The sequence below is a fragment of the Sphaeramia orbicularis genome, chromosome 3, assembly GCF_902148855.1.
Source record: "Sphaeramia orbicularis chromosome 3, fSphaOr1.1, whole genome shotgun sequence".
Classification (NCBI taxonomy): domain Eukaryota; kingdom Metazoa; phylum Chordata; class Actinopteri; order Kurtiformes; family Apogonidae; genus Sphaeramia; species Sphaeramia orbicularis.
Window position 1 is genome coordinate 47,978,898 of NC_043959.1, and position 15,056 is coordinate 47,993,953.

The window sequence follows — 15,056 nt, forward strand, 5'->3', positions numbered from 1 at the left end:
GGGACATGGGCAGTGATTTGCCTATTAGATTTTTCAGGCTGATCATTTGAGAGTGAATTCCAAATAACAAGAAACAGCACTGTAAATAATTATGAATCTAATTTTATTTCAGCCATAAAAATGAAAAAAAGATGATATTCAGGATAATTTGATCACTATCCGGCAGCATTAAAAACAAAAATATATAACCAATTTGCTTCAATAATGGACCATTTAGGCTTCTATGTTTTTGCAGCTTAACTCTTAAGTAAATCGTCACATAAGTCAAGAGCTTGTGTGGCTTGATAAATTAACCTTTCCTGCTTGCCTTTTTTCTGTCCTTTCTATGTGTTTCTGTTTTTGTGTTTCAGAGTATTACTGTATGTTTGTGTGCACACTTCCTTAATTGCATTAAGAGGATGACGCACTTTCTTACTCTGTTTAAGCTCACTTTAATTGCCTCTGAATGGTGCGCTAGGGAAACCGGGACTGATGGCACAATGTGGACATGCAATTAGCTATCTCTCATAAGACGCTCCGGGGAAAAAGAGAGGGCTCCAATTCATAAAGGAATTTCTCACAGAAGGCAACAAATGCTATTTTGTGTCACTGCTGTGGTGGCATCTTGATGGAATGGCATTTCATTCATTAAAGAATCAGACATTCAGAGAAAGCAAGACAGAGACATCCAGTCAAAGAGAAAGAGGAGGGACCACGATAAAGGGGGGAAAAATGTGCAGTGGCAGAAGATATAGGTGAGGTGCAAATAAAAAATGAGAAGAGAAAGACAGAAAGAGTTAGTGAGATAGGAAGGGGTGAGGAAAGAGTGATCGATGTAGTTCGCAGTAGAGACACAGAGATATGCGTGCTCTGGTGAATTCTCACTTCAGTTTGGAAAGAGTGCAGCAGTGATGGCACAATGACAGCATGGCTCCAGAAACTGCCAGGCCTTTGCAGTTTTACATATTCAATTCAGTCAGACACATCCAGCAGAATGTGAAGGAGGTATAAAACATTTCTGAATCATAGGAAGCCAAAAAGTAACACTATTTTACAGGTCTGGGCTTTGTTGATGAGGCAGAATAATTAAAACCAACAAATACAAGCTAAATAGCAGTAATTTGACCCCTTTGTAAAGTTCTCTCATGTCTTCTCCAAATTCACGGTCTATAAAACTCATTTACTTTATAAATATTAATTTCTATATATCATTTTAGGCATGTCTGATATAGCTTGACAATAATAATGTAAGTAGCTCTTAAAACGTGATATTAGTTTACGATCCTTTATCTAGATTGGACAGGCTGCACATGCATTTTTCATGTGTATAAATTTATAAGTGTAAGACATTAAGTGAATGACGTCATGCATTAGGTTAATGGCATTGTTGCGACACGTATCACAAGCTTTTAATACTATACGGTGCAATAGGTAGCTCAAACAGCATCGCTGATGCTTTCCATCTCCTCTGGTTGCCCCTCCTTTTTTTCCCCCATCTCCTTGTGCTCATTTTTCCTATTCTTTTTTTTCCCCATTTTTCATTTTTCTACGCACCCCCCACCCCACCCCACCCCACCGATACCCCTTCCCCCATCTTGGACAATCTCTCTCTGTCTCTTGCTGTCTTTCCTGTTCTTCCTCCCTCCCTCTCTCTCTCTCATCCCAACTCCATTCTCCCCATCCCTCCCTCCACTCTTCTTCATTTAATAGTGGACCTCAGAGTGGTTGCCATGTCGACCAGCCGGCATATTACTATGGCAACCGGTCTGAGCGAGACGAGGCTGCTGATTAGGGAGAGATGTCTAGTGTAGCCTGGCCAGCGGAGGGTGGGGAGGAAAAGGGGGAAATGGTGTTGGGGTGCTAGAGGGGGGTTGTATATTATAGGTATGAATGTGTGTGTGTTTGTGTGTTTGTGTGTGTGTGTGTGTGTGTGTGTGTGTGTGTGTGTGTGTGTACGCATCTTTAAAAAAAAGAATTTGTGCAGGCTAGTCAGTTCTCTAATACTAAGCCAAAGGACATTTTACTTCAGATTTTAGATCACACTGTTTCCTTCAGTCATGTTGCATCTAGATATGTCTGATGGTTTTTGCTTTCTTTTAAAGAAATAAGAATCTCTTAATCTTCCACTGGGCTCACTGTTATCAGATTGGCTTTTTATGTACAGTTGACCTGATATTCGTAACTTCAGTGCACCCATGGAAAATTCCCTTAAAAAGAATAGTAATACCAGTCATTTCCATATGTATAATACAGGAACAACCTGAAGTTTTTCCTGGAGGCCCAAAGCTTTATCCTACTTTCTTTCAGTGGTGCACGTGAACCTGGACTAGGCTAGAGACGGTGCTCTTACTGTGTTTGGGCAGAATTATATCTGGTGTTATGACATCTGAGGGACAGAGCAGGCAGCGCTGTTAAAAAGCACCCTCCTTCAAGAACACTAATGAACGCTGTAGAGGATGCCTCAGACCTCCCAGATCCATCAGAGAAACTAATTACAAGATCCAATTAAAGAGAGAGAGGGAGAAGAAGGGAAATAAAGAAAAAGAGCAAGAGAAGATGGGGGGGGGTAGGGGTCTCCCTTTACCATTGACCCAGCCAAGCCGTCAGCTCATTCAAGACAGTAATTATAGCTTATTTATTATTCATCCTTGAGCTAAATAAGAGTGTGACATTTCAATAACAATAATAAGGGCAGAAAAAAGGCTGCACAAACTACCGACTTACTAATTGCAGTGCTCAGAGATTAAATGACTGGAAAAATGTTGTTATTTACTTATTCATAACATCTACAACAGCCTTAAGAGCACAGCAATGCACTTCACTGGAAATGAGTCTAAGGGGCTCTCTCATGAGAACTCCCCGGTGGACATAATCCTCAGCAAAACCAGGATGCCATGCTTTTCTTAACAAGTGTTTTTTGGGATGTCTCGAGCAATGGGCAGAGACTTAATGACTCTTTCTCTCTCTCTCTTTCTCTCTCTCTCACTGTTTTTATTGTAACCATGTCTCATTAGAATGAGCTGCGCAATCTAGTGTGCAGTCTTAAATTGTCAACACATTTTAAACCGTTGGCTTCCAGCGGTTTAAGCAGTATATAAAGTTAACTGAGATAATAATTTACAAAACATCCTTGAGATTAAATTCATTTCCTAAAAATCATTATCATCAGTTTATTCAGCTTGGCCTTCACTGCCTGCCTTTCCACCTCTCTTTCCCCTAAGATGAACTCTGAGGCACCTCATTAAGACTGCCAGCTCTTGGCCTCATTGGCTATGGCAGAGGTGAAGAATATCACATAATCATGAAGTGGAGATGGCATTACACTCATCACAAATTATAGATGAGTTTTACTGTGTGGCGGCAGACCTGGCAGACTAGTGCTTAACTTAAGTGACTGTTACAGTGGTCTTCAGCCCCCCCATCCTCCACTTAGTGTTACATTAAGTGAGACTGTCTGTCCTAACATCAGCCGTTTGTGTATCATATCTCACATTACTGAATATCTTCCTTATTTTCTGCAAACTTTCCTTTCCTGTCTTGCTTTACCTTATAGTGGCTCAGTGAAGACAGCAGTGGTGGTCTAATGACTACCTCACTGCTGACCTGTTGTACATAATGAAGCATTTCTTTATCCAAATCAAACCACGAGTAGTGTGAAAGTCCATAACAAAACCCACCAAAACTGTAATTGACTGGTCTTACTTTTGAATACCTTCTGTTGAAAGACGACTTTGTTGTCGTATGTGATTTACCTGCCAGGTAGTAAGAATAACCTTATGTTAGGCCTAGTGAGGTTTCTATTATGGCGCTGAGCAGGAGGGAAACAAAGACAAACAGCAATATGTGATTTGCCTTTGATTTCATCCATTTACATCCAAGTGTTTCTCATGCTATTCAAAAACTCCATCACTATAAGAGGAGGGAATGATGTAGTGCGATGAAACATAAGCCTTGTCATGTGTCCCATTGCCGTGGGGCAGCACTGCAATATTCTATACTTGCTTTCGTTTCCTCTTAATGCTGTTGTCCTTGTGTCTCATACGAGCCTTGTTAATATACTTATATTGGATGAATCATGCAGAGGCAGACTGCAGACAGTGTAAATGAATAGTCAATATTTGGAGATATAGTGAAGCTATGTTAAGAGGCAAGTATATCCACTTAATGGTTGACTTCTTTCTTAGAATATTTTATTTAATGCTCATTGTATATATTTGAGAGTTTGCCTGTAGTTTGTGCCTTATATTACACAAAGGGGTGACATGTATAAACCCATATTTGCCGCTATACACTTGGTTGAACATACACACCAGCAGGGACACAAACCTTGACCTTGCAGAAATGTAACATGGGAATAGTCCAGTGACCTATGGAGGATGGGCAGTTTCCTACTGAAGGCCTGAAATGTTTCTTTTCTCCTTCTTCAGATTTTCCTGGTCTTTCTTTTCCAGTTGTGGGTTCCTTATACCCTTCTTGTGTCTGGGGGGTGGGGGTGGGTGAGTAGGTGGGGGTTGTACCACTTAACAGCTTATACGGGACATGTCCTCAGACAGAGCCATTGATTTTATTGATTCATTCATTTGAGGTTTTCCCCTACAGTTGTACGCTCCTAGTTTTTGTCAGGGGGCTGAGCTTACACATACAGCCACACATACACACACACACATACACACACACACAGTTATGGAATTTGGTGGAGGGTTTTTGTTGTGAAATAGAAAGCTCAGGAAATACCATGTCATTGTATTTTTTTTCTCTTTGCAAGATGTCTAGAAAAAAACAGTTGTGTAGAGCAGGTTATGTACACATTTAAGATATACTGTCCCCCAGGTCTTGTTTTATTTACCTTTCTTATGCAAATTGTGTGGAAACTATCCACATGATTGCACACACTAGGCCGTATGTACTGGATCACCACAGATGCACAGCCAAACACGTTGGCCTATTGCTTTCTAAACCCACTTAGACAAATACATACACACTGACCAGATCACACCCCTCGGGGCTGTGGGGCAGTGCTTGAGCAATGTGTCCCCAGGGGGCTGATATTTTATAGTTTGTGTCCATCAGTGCCGTAGCCTGGGGCGCCAGGGTTGACAGTAAGTGCTCTCAACACCGGTGACACTGATTCATCTGAGCTATGACACAGATGAGAAATGGAGGAAGGGGGGGGGGGGGGGGGGGGGGGCAACCAGAATGAAGTATCAAACACCTAAAATCTGCATGTATTTTGAGTAAATTGCTCTTTTAAATGAGTACAATGATGTACATATACTGTATACCCGGACCGGTTCTAGTGCGCTATAAAGTTACTGAGCATCAGCATGCATGTGTTCATACGTGTTCACCATAACACACGCGGTTGTACGATGATATGGCGGTCTCATAGGCTAGACTAGGTAGATTGGCTTGAGGAAGGGACTCCAATCTAACATGGCATTTCAATTTCTCATTCCCCCTCATGCCTGTGCTGTGCACTGCTGCACCTCTTCTACATATATATAGGGAGGACGCCTCTGAACCCCAGCCTTCTGGATGCGCATACTAAGCAATCAATGTGTCACCTCTTCCTGACAATCCTATTTTTTTTCATATGGGGGCCTTGCTCATTTTTTCTTGTCAGCAGAAGGTAATTTGCTGTATTGTGATTCAGTCCTAAAACTTGGTGACGAGGTGTCTGATAAGTCGCTACCTCCCTTCTGTCTCCCCCTCTGCAGCCCCCTGCATCACCCACAATATTAAAAAAAAAACTGAAGGAAGCACCCAAACCCCCATCCTATCTACACCCAACTTCACCCCCACACCCCTGTCCCCACTTTACACACCAAGCCCAACATAGTTGTATCTGAGGCGGGCTGCTAAATTAGATAAGCGGGGCTGTGGCGCAGCGCCCCTGATTAATAAAAGATGCAGTGCTCCCTGGGGATGGCCCCTCTGAGGGCCGAGCTCAGTCTACCCACAGACAACGGAGTGTGCTCTCACACAATGAACAGGAAATGGAGAGAATGAACCAATCATGGAAATATACCATTTGAAGCACAACTGTCCCGTGGCCCTCTGTAACATTATGTATGCATTATAATACATGATAACTAATGTTGAGAGTGAAGGAAAGAACAAAAATATTAATAAAAGCATTTCCTGCTCTTAACTTATTTTGGACAGAACTGAAGCTTGCCTGCTGTTTTATGCCCTTCAGCAGAACCTCTGAAAATTCATGCTCTTTTTATTCATGCCTCCAAAAGTGCACATTTGTACACATGTTGCTTATTATGCATTTTGTCATTGGAGCTGAAAGAAAGGGGCAGCTGAAATCCTCAAAAGTGGCAACATTCATTTTTTGACACTTAGTCGACCACTGATAACATTTCTTTGATTGTGAGATTAAAGAGTAAATAGTACTTCTCCTGATTTCAGAGCCTATTATAAAACAGACTTACATGGTTATTATCCACCATGTTTTTCTTTTTTTTCTGGACATTTGCATAAAACAGGAGTATAAATTCCCTGGTTCCCAGAGCAGGCAGTATCGACAAGATGTTTCTGTTGTGTTGTCATATTCACTGTACAGATTCATGTAACTGTTATCATGCAGTTACCTGTCATACATGTATATTATGGAATCAGATGTTTGTCATCATACTCAACTATTGTATTGTATGGTATTGTATTGTTTTCTATTCTATTCTATTCTATTCTATTTTTATATACGTTATCAGAAAATGTGTTATCTTAAAGAAGCATTTACTTTTCAAGGGCGTATCCAAGAGTAGCGTTGTTTACTGTTTAGACCTTGAGTAATAAGATTTTTCATTGTTAATTCAACAAATGCATATTGTTGGAGAAGAATGATAACACCACTAAAATATTTATGATTTGTAAAAGTATCTCTATTAAAGTGAAATAAGTCACCTCTAAAACGTTAGTCTAACAATTACAGATGACGCAATGCTTTGCTTGTGGTTTTACTCACTAAATGACATAGATACTTAACATATGAATCAGTGAAAGTATCTTATAAAATGTATTTTTAAAACAGTGAATTCAGTGATTCAGTACAAATATGTTTATTTGAAAAAACAAAACAATATTAAATGTATTTTGTCTTCTGTACATTTTTCCTGTTTCTACTTATGCATGAGTCACAAATGAAACATTTTACAATATGTTTTGTATAACAATTTTCTGTGAATGTAACTGTAATTCGTCCATTTTTATGAGTAATTAGGGCTGAACAACTAATCAAAATATAATCAAAATTGCAATATGGTCAAGTGCCATATTCAAAATGTGATGACAACTAAATTTTTACTTTAAGTAAATGTATCATAACATATCATTGCAAATTAACCTTTTTGGTGCTGCAGAAAAGCTCACACTCACAAATTTTTTAGATTTTTTTGTTAAAGTGAAATGTAAAAGATCCCACAAAATCATAACTCATATCAAAATTGTGATATCTGTTGAAATAATAATAAAAATGTTTTTTCCACATGTTTCAGTCCCAATGTAAAAATGAAAGCTTCAAGAGATTTGTAGCATGTTCATGTTAGTAATCAAAACAACTTAAACAATTTTATATTTTTTCCGTCTGTCTGTGTGTGACTTGAATGTGTACCTGAGTAGAAGGGTGTGCAAAAAAAGGCTAAAGGATGCTCAGCTACTTTTCACATCCACAGCATCATGTTGTCATGTCTTTTCACTCCTATATGTGCTCCATTCACATTCGTCACCTAATGGCTTTGTTACCAGGAGGATATTATCCCTCTTGCTACTCATGTTTATAAGACAGCCAGCAGTGATCCAGTTGCCTATGGAGACTGCTGAAATCAAGGCACTATCATCATGCGGGGTTCCTTTCAAATTGTGTGTATTAAAGCTGTTCCCTTTAGTACTCACATAATAATACAAAATCATGCAGTGAAACCTGCTTGTCCGACACCAACAGACAGGTTTACTAGGCGTATGCAGAGCCATCTCAGTCCCAAACAATCAACATGAATCCATTTACACATTGCCTCATATGTGCGCATGTGCACTCATGCAGCCACACGGCTGTAGCAGACATGTTTCTCCTCTGAGCTGTGTTGGTGGTGTGTGATTGCAGCATGGATCATGAACACTAGAGCATTTATCTTTAAATAACCTCCACCCCCTGTCGCTACTGAACAATAGCTAGACGCTTCTAATTTTCTGCAAGATAATGGTAGTCATATTGAGATGAAAAAGGTCAAGGGTTGACTTGTGAGATTCTGATTGGTTTGGCGCATCACGCTGCCCCCAGAGATAAAATGGAAAGTGATATTTCATTTATAGCACCACCCTTCTAGACTGCATTGCAATTTTAGGTGATGGTTACATGAGGATGCCCAATTCTGCAATGATTAGAGAACATCAACCAGTTACCAGTTAGTCACAAAAGTGACTACTCTAATGTCTTGCATCAGCATTTTTTTATGTGCTGCTTTTATTTGATCAGAGGCATGTGCTGTGTAGTTTTCCACATGCTGTTTTAATATTTAGAGATTCAAATGTTCTCCCACTCCCTTCAACCAGTAAAGATTGATGGGTTTTGTTTATGCATATGTATAAGATGTGCATATGCAGCTGAACCTGTCTTTGACCTTCAGCTGCTCACATATATTCAATGAGCTACTGCTGTTACACTCTGCATCTCAGTATCTTAAGTAGAGAAAGCTTTTTATTTCTTGTCATGTGCTGAGCACTTCTTCAAGTAGATACTGTAAGTCATTACATACGATGCATTTATCCTTCTCTATTCACAAGCCACAATATATTTTTATATAAAAAGTGCTGTAGTGCTTTATTTTGTAGGTACATAAGCAGAGGTGAGAGGAGACGGATGTCGCGTCAAAGGAGCAGATGAACCAACCAATTTTTTTTTATTCCAGCATTTCATGAGGGCGTCCTTGTGATTCATCTTTTGACTGCAATGGTTACAAAATCACCTCTTGCTGACATATGAATGAGTACCAAATTATTGCCAACACCTGCAACATCCAACATACAGTCTGGTTCAGAGTGTATGCAGCACAAAAGATGCATATGGCAATCATACAGTTTAACCACTGCAAACTTTTTTAACCATTACATATAAAGAATACATCAGCCAAGCCAAAACACACCGACCGCACCTCTGCAGTGATGCTCCCTGAAAGTTTATGACTACTAAAATCAAAACATGCATATCATGTGTTACATTATGTAAATTCTGAAAATCACAGTGAACCAACAGCAGTAGAAACTGGCATTGGTCTGGCCATTTTTTATTTTTTGTTTTAGCCTGCTTGGCAGCTTTTGCATAATCTCTCTGGCCTGGTTTCTACATTGTGTATTTTTTCTTATTCCTGCCTAAGGGCCAAATGCATCACATATTATGCAGTGACCCAAACAGCATTCCTCCAAGAGCAGTCCAGCTAGTGGGAGTGGCCAGAGCTTGTTGAGGAGGCTGCCCTTTAAGGTCATTACAGTGGTCATGTGATAGGCCAGCGGAGCCCCCTGGGCCATATGACAAACCGAGCTGCCAGGCCGAGGTGTGTGTCAGGGGTGTTTTTCCACAAAGCATTCTATAAAAGTGTAACTGGGCTGTATTTGCCCTTTCCTCCTGCTATGCGTTCAGCCAACAGGCCCCCAAAGATCTCTTAAAAAGTGCTGATCCACAGAGCTGGGCTAGGGCTCTTGTAATCCTTCTAGCTCTGCTCCACCTCCCCCTGTGTTCCCACCCTCTGTACCTCCTGCTTCCACCCTCACATTCCCTCACTGTCTCTTACTGATGCATTGCACTGATGTGAGCGACAAGGTGATGGGATGAAGGGGCTTGTTTGGGCCCCAAGCTAATTACCACACATTAGAGCATGACTAAATAAATCTTAAGTGCTGCTAATTGCTTGGCAGTGAAAACAATAACTGTGGTACTTGCCCAGAGGCTCTGGGGTAGTGAGGGGCTGGGGCACTGGGGACCGAGATCCTTGGCATGGGGCCAGCGGAAGACACTAGCACCATCAGTCAACTCCCTTACCCCCTCTGTCTTCATGTTCAAGTCACACACCACTTGGCACTGTCACTAGATGCACCATATGCCCCACACCCACCACCCAGTCCCTAACACATTCCCTGCAGCTCTCACCAGAAAAAGAATAAGCCATACATGACAGGCACAATCAAGCTCAGTCTGTCTGTAGAGCCATCATACATCACTGCATTAATAAACATGAATTAGTAATGACACAATTAGACAGGGTTGTTCTGACATTTACTTGTACAATAATGGCGTTCTCCTCTCTGTAACACCCTTTGGCCTGTATCGGAGCATCTTCAAAACTTTAACATGTAAGGGCTTGTGGGGTAAAAGGAGAAAAAAGAAAAAAAAAATACAGCAAGTAAAATAAAACAGACACTAAGTGAAGAAAGGCTGTGAGTATACAGTCAGATGAAATGCTGTCCCATGCTGTTGGTTTGAGCAGACTAATTGTCAGACTGAAGGGTCTGATGTTCCTCTCTGCTTACATAAACTGTAGATACATACTATAGGTTTGTATATATGTCATGTGTGTTTGTTACTCTCTTAGGTTGGGTTCTGCTGTGTGTGAAGAAGGCATTTCAACAGCCTATGCTGCCTACCAGACATCTTTTGCGGCCCAAAGGTATGTGCAACGCTGAAGTCCCAGCAGCGCCTCTACACTAAAGGGGCATCACAAAGCCTTTGACTGTGCAGACACACTCACCAAAAGCTGAGTGCTATAAACCTCAGATGACTGACAGGGAGAATTCAACAGATTCATTTTACTTTCTGAATATTATTTGTCAAACATTATGTGAATGCATTTCCAGCCAGTCATCATTCAGATTTGGTGAATGTTGAATTAATTCATTCCACAAAGAGTGTGAGGCAATCATATTCTATCTGATATGCACAATATGACATTTTTGCACATTTTTGTTAGATATTCCGCGTTGTACTATAGTCCTATAATACTATAATAAGATAATGAATTTACTAATTTGATACAGATTCATTGTTTTGAACAAGTTCAACATGGATGTTACACACAGTATTGTTATAACATGACCTTATGCTTTAACATAATAAAGTATAGTCAGAGGAACAGTAAGCTTCCATATCAAAATTCATTAACACAAAATGAGTCACAACCTTTAACAAAAACAAAAAGCCTTTTTGAACAAAGTTCCTATGATTTCTTTTTTTCTCTTTTCCTTTCTTTTCTTTGAGGATCTCTGCATACGACATCATCAAAAATAATTACTCACTGAAACATAAAAATTAATTACCCATAAATGGCAGTCTGTGAATGGTGATGTGATCACATTTTACCCTCTGCCACTCTCTGATCCTTCCTTTCTCTTCTAAACCAGTAGCTTCTCATTTGTACTGTCACTCTCCTGCAGTGTTTTACTGCTTTCCCAGGGGACTCGTGTGCTTTTGTTAGCTTTTCTGTGAACACACACAGCCTAATTGGTTGATTAGTTCAGGTTGGCTGGCCTGTTAATTGAATAGTAATTTAGATTTGATGTGTCTAATGAAGACCCTAATTTATTGTTTGGCATTCATCCAAGGATTTATTTTTGCGAGCAGGACTCAAACAAAAGGAGAAAGGAGACAAGGAAAGGTTTTTTTGTGTCTGAGTGCAGCTTTGATTGCACATGAATCAAATCTGTGTGTAAGAGGATAGCATGTAAGAGAGGTGAGATAAAATTAAGACAATATAAAACAAAGTGGGGCACCGATGTCAATAGAACACATGAAAAGTTTAGGGTTAGTATTCCAATCTTTGTAATGTCATTCAGGGTCAGTTGAAGATAGAATACAAGACTCTATATGTCACAGAAACTGAAACTTGAATATTGGATGTATTTTGTTCAAAGCTATTTTCAATTTCTTTTATAGTGTGGTTATTGATTTAGGAGTTAAATATGACAAGAGACTGCAGCTTGCAGCACTTAGCAGCTAATACCTGCTAATTTAGCCAGCCTATCATCAAATTTGACTTAAAATAGTTGAACACAGCAAACAATTCAAGGCAGAGTCACCATGGTAACTTTATCTTAGCTTGTTAAAAGTGTCACCTGACCAAATATTGGATATATCTGGGATATGGCTTACAGTTGGGTCATTTCGCTTTGATTTGGTTTTTAATGAATGAACACTTAAGAAATCAAAACTTAATATGATATGTTGTGTCAAATTTGGTCTGGAAATGATCAAACTGGTGAAAAGACTTGAATAGAGTTGTGGCATGAATTATTTTTTCTTTCCTTATCATAAAAAAGGTATGGTGCAAATCAGCATTTTGGTGCTTTGAACCTCAGGTACATGGTTCAGCAGATATATACAAACACAAACACCACAGTGATTGAAGGACAGACATAAAACTGTGAAGAGAAATGTGATAGAAATGTGTCTCAGGGAACAGAATTATGGGATTGTTCCCAATCTGTGCCACAATTCCAAACTCTTGACCAGTGGGTCTGCAGGCGGCCATAGCTTTTAATGGCAGAAGAAAGACAAATAAGAAAAAGGCAGATACATTGTTTCATGGTTTGGCCACAAATACATATGGGACTCCACTCCCTTATGCACCTGTAGATCAACACAGTAAGGTGTCTATTATATATTCTTCATTTTGGATAACATTGCATTTGACCTGTATTTTTTGCATTGTCTGTAGTCAGATGGTGGCATCTGTGATATTCTTAATAAAAGTCAACACTCAAAGTTCGATAAACTCTGTTGTACTGTAACAACTGGGTCTTCTCATACATTTATCTTGGTGCAGCAAAATGAGTTGCATTAGAGACAAAATGTAATGCAATTCATAATTTCAGTGTAGTTTTACTAACATAAATCAGGGGGGGAATATTTGCCATAACTGCAGTGACAAAATAACAATTGCACTGTGTACACTGATGAATCTAAATATATGCAGCCTTCAAATGTGTCAGTAATTTTCTTGTGTATCACTGAACTGGACCGCCGTGACATTTGTCTTGTGTATCTTCCATTATGACTGAATCAAGAACAGAGTCTGTACTTCAGGTGTTGTACTAAAGGTGTTTGAAGTGTATGGTCAAAATGCAGTACTGTGAAAACAATACAATATATATATATATATATATATATATATATATATAGTGTAAAATTTTGAATTTTTTGTGTTGCTTTAATGCAGGGGTGTCAAACATATGGCCCATGGCCCAAAACCATCCAAAAGGTCCAGTCCAGCCCATAGGACAAATTTGTGAAATGCAAAAATTACACTGAGATATTAACAATCAGGGGTGTCAAGATCATTTTAGTTCAGGGGCCACATACAGCACATTTCAATCTCAAGTGGGTTAGACTAGTAAAATACCATAAGAATAACTTACAAATAATGACAAGTCTAAATTTATCTATTTTTTCCTGAAAAAAAAAGTAAAACTACATCAAAATATTTACATTTACAAATTATCCTTTCACAAAAATGTGAATAACCTCAATACAACCTGAAATGTTTTAATATATATAGGTTGTTATAATATCACATGTCTGAAGAAATTTCAGGTTCATGATTATTCACATTTTTTAATGATCGTTTGTAAGTAAAAATATTTCCATAGTGTAATTGAACATTTTTCACTCTAAAACTGAAAAGTTTGGAGTTTACATTTTTCAAAGGTTATTATTTTACTGGTCTGGCTTACTTGAGGTCATATTGGGCTGTATGTGACCCCTGAACTAAAATGAGTTTGACGCCCCTGCTTTAATGGATCATGCTGGGGTTAGAATACAAACTAAACCAAATGAAAATAAGACAGTAATTGTCCAAAGACATGGGTTAATTGTCTGTTTTGAAACATTTTGTAACAGATGATTTAAATGACGTGACAGTGAGACTATTCAGACCAAGCCAAGGATAAGTACTGACACACATATAATGGGATTTTCATTGTGCACAGCCAAATAACATTATCTTGTGCTTAATTGGAGTTACCAAAAGTGTATTATGTTTTTGTACTTGTTGTCCTTGTGCAAAAATGATCATTCTCTTCCTTTGAACTTTTCAGTTAGGGCCTTATTCATTGTTTCCATACCGAAGTTCCATTCCAAAATAAGGTTACAGGCACCAAGGTCTTTCCACACAGATGATGGAGAAGTCTGTGTATTCCACAATTATCCAGGAAAGTCACATTTAAATTCAATCAGTGGAAACTAGATTTCCCTTTAGTATTCGGGGGACGATCCCAAAAGCCTTTTGACGACTCCTCGCTGTTAGGGCCTTGAACATCCACTGTTGTTGAGTAGACCAGTCTGTTTTCTATTCAGAAACATTCCACCAAAAATCAAAATATATTAAAAAATGTAATCCATTTCGGTGAATAGTAAAACTTTCCCATACCAAATGTAGCTATGTCCATATCAATTACAATGCTGTAGTGCTGTTGTTGTGGCTGAAGAATCTTTTTCAACAGGCATTATAACATTGTTGCCCTTCTTCATCCTTGGACGTTATAATCAATGCCATGAACAGAAATGTTGTAGTTTGTTTCTTGAGTTTGTATCCAGGATGCAGGCCGTCCCCTTACACAAGATCTTTGATTTCACAAGAATTTCCAGTTTTGATTCAACTCTAACAGCTGAACACGTGAGTGTGTTTGTTCTGGCCCTCCTTTGTCCCATGTTGTCATCCAGGCAAACAGAAGATGTTTGACAGTCCAGATACTTAGGCCCTCTAGACAAAACAGAAAAAGTCAAAGCATTCATATATATATAGAGAGAGAGATTTTTTTTATTTGCACAAAATATATAAAGTGCCCATCATCAATCTCTTCCCTACTTATTCTCTCTTTGCAGCCTCATGCAACCATTTACACACATGCACATGCAACATTATACCTGGAAGTGCTACATAGCAGGCCAAACTAGCACAGGCATTAGCAACCTCAGGTGTGGGAAAATCACCCTGTCTCGTATATATATACATATCTTCGAACTGTTTCTTCATTTGTCACTTACCGCATACTTAACGCAGTATCATTAGCCGCCCTCACCCGCCCTC

At 39.2% G+C, this 15,056-nt stretch overlaps 1 protein-coding gene across 1 annotated transcript in view; it reads left to right on the top strand.

Moving 5' to 3' along the window:
* The window catches only part of zfhx3b (zinc finger homeobox 3b), a 288,910-nt gene that overhangs the window by 105,263 nt on the left and 168,591 nt on the right, over positions 1–15,056 (top strand). The window contains exon 4 of the mRNA XM_030127560.1: positions 10,569–10,643. The gene's annotated coding sequence lies outside the window, so the exon portion shown is untranslated. The remainder of the gene's footprint in view (positions 1–10,568; positions 10,644–15,056) is intronic.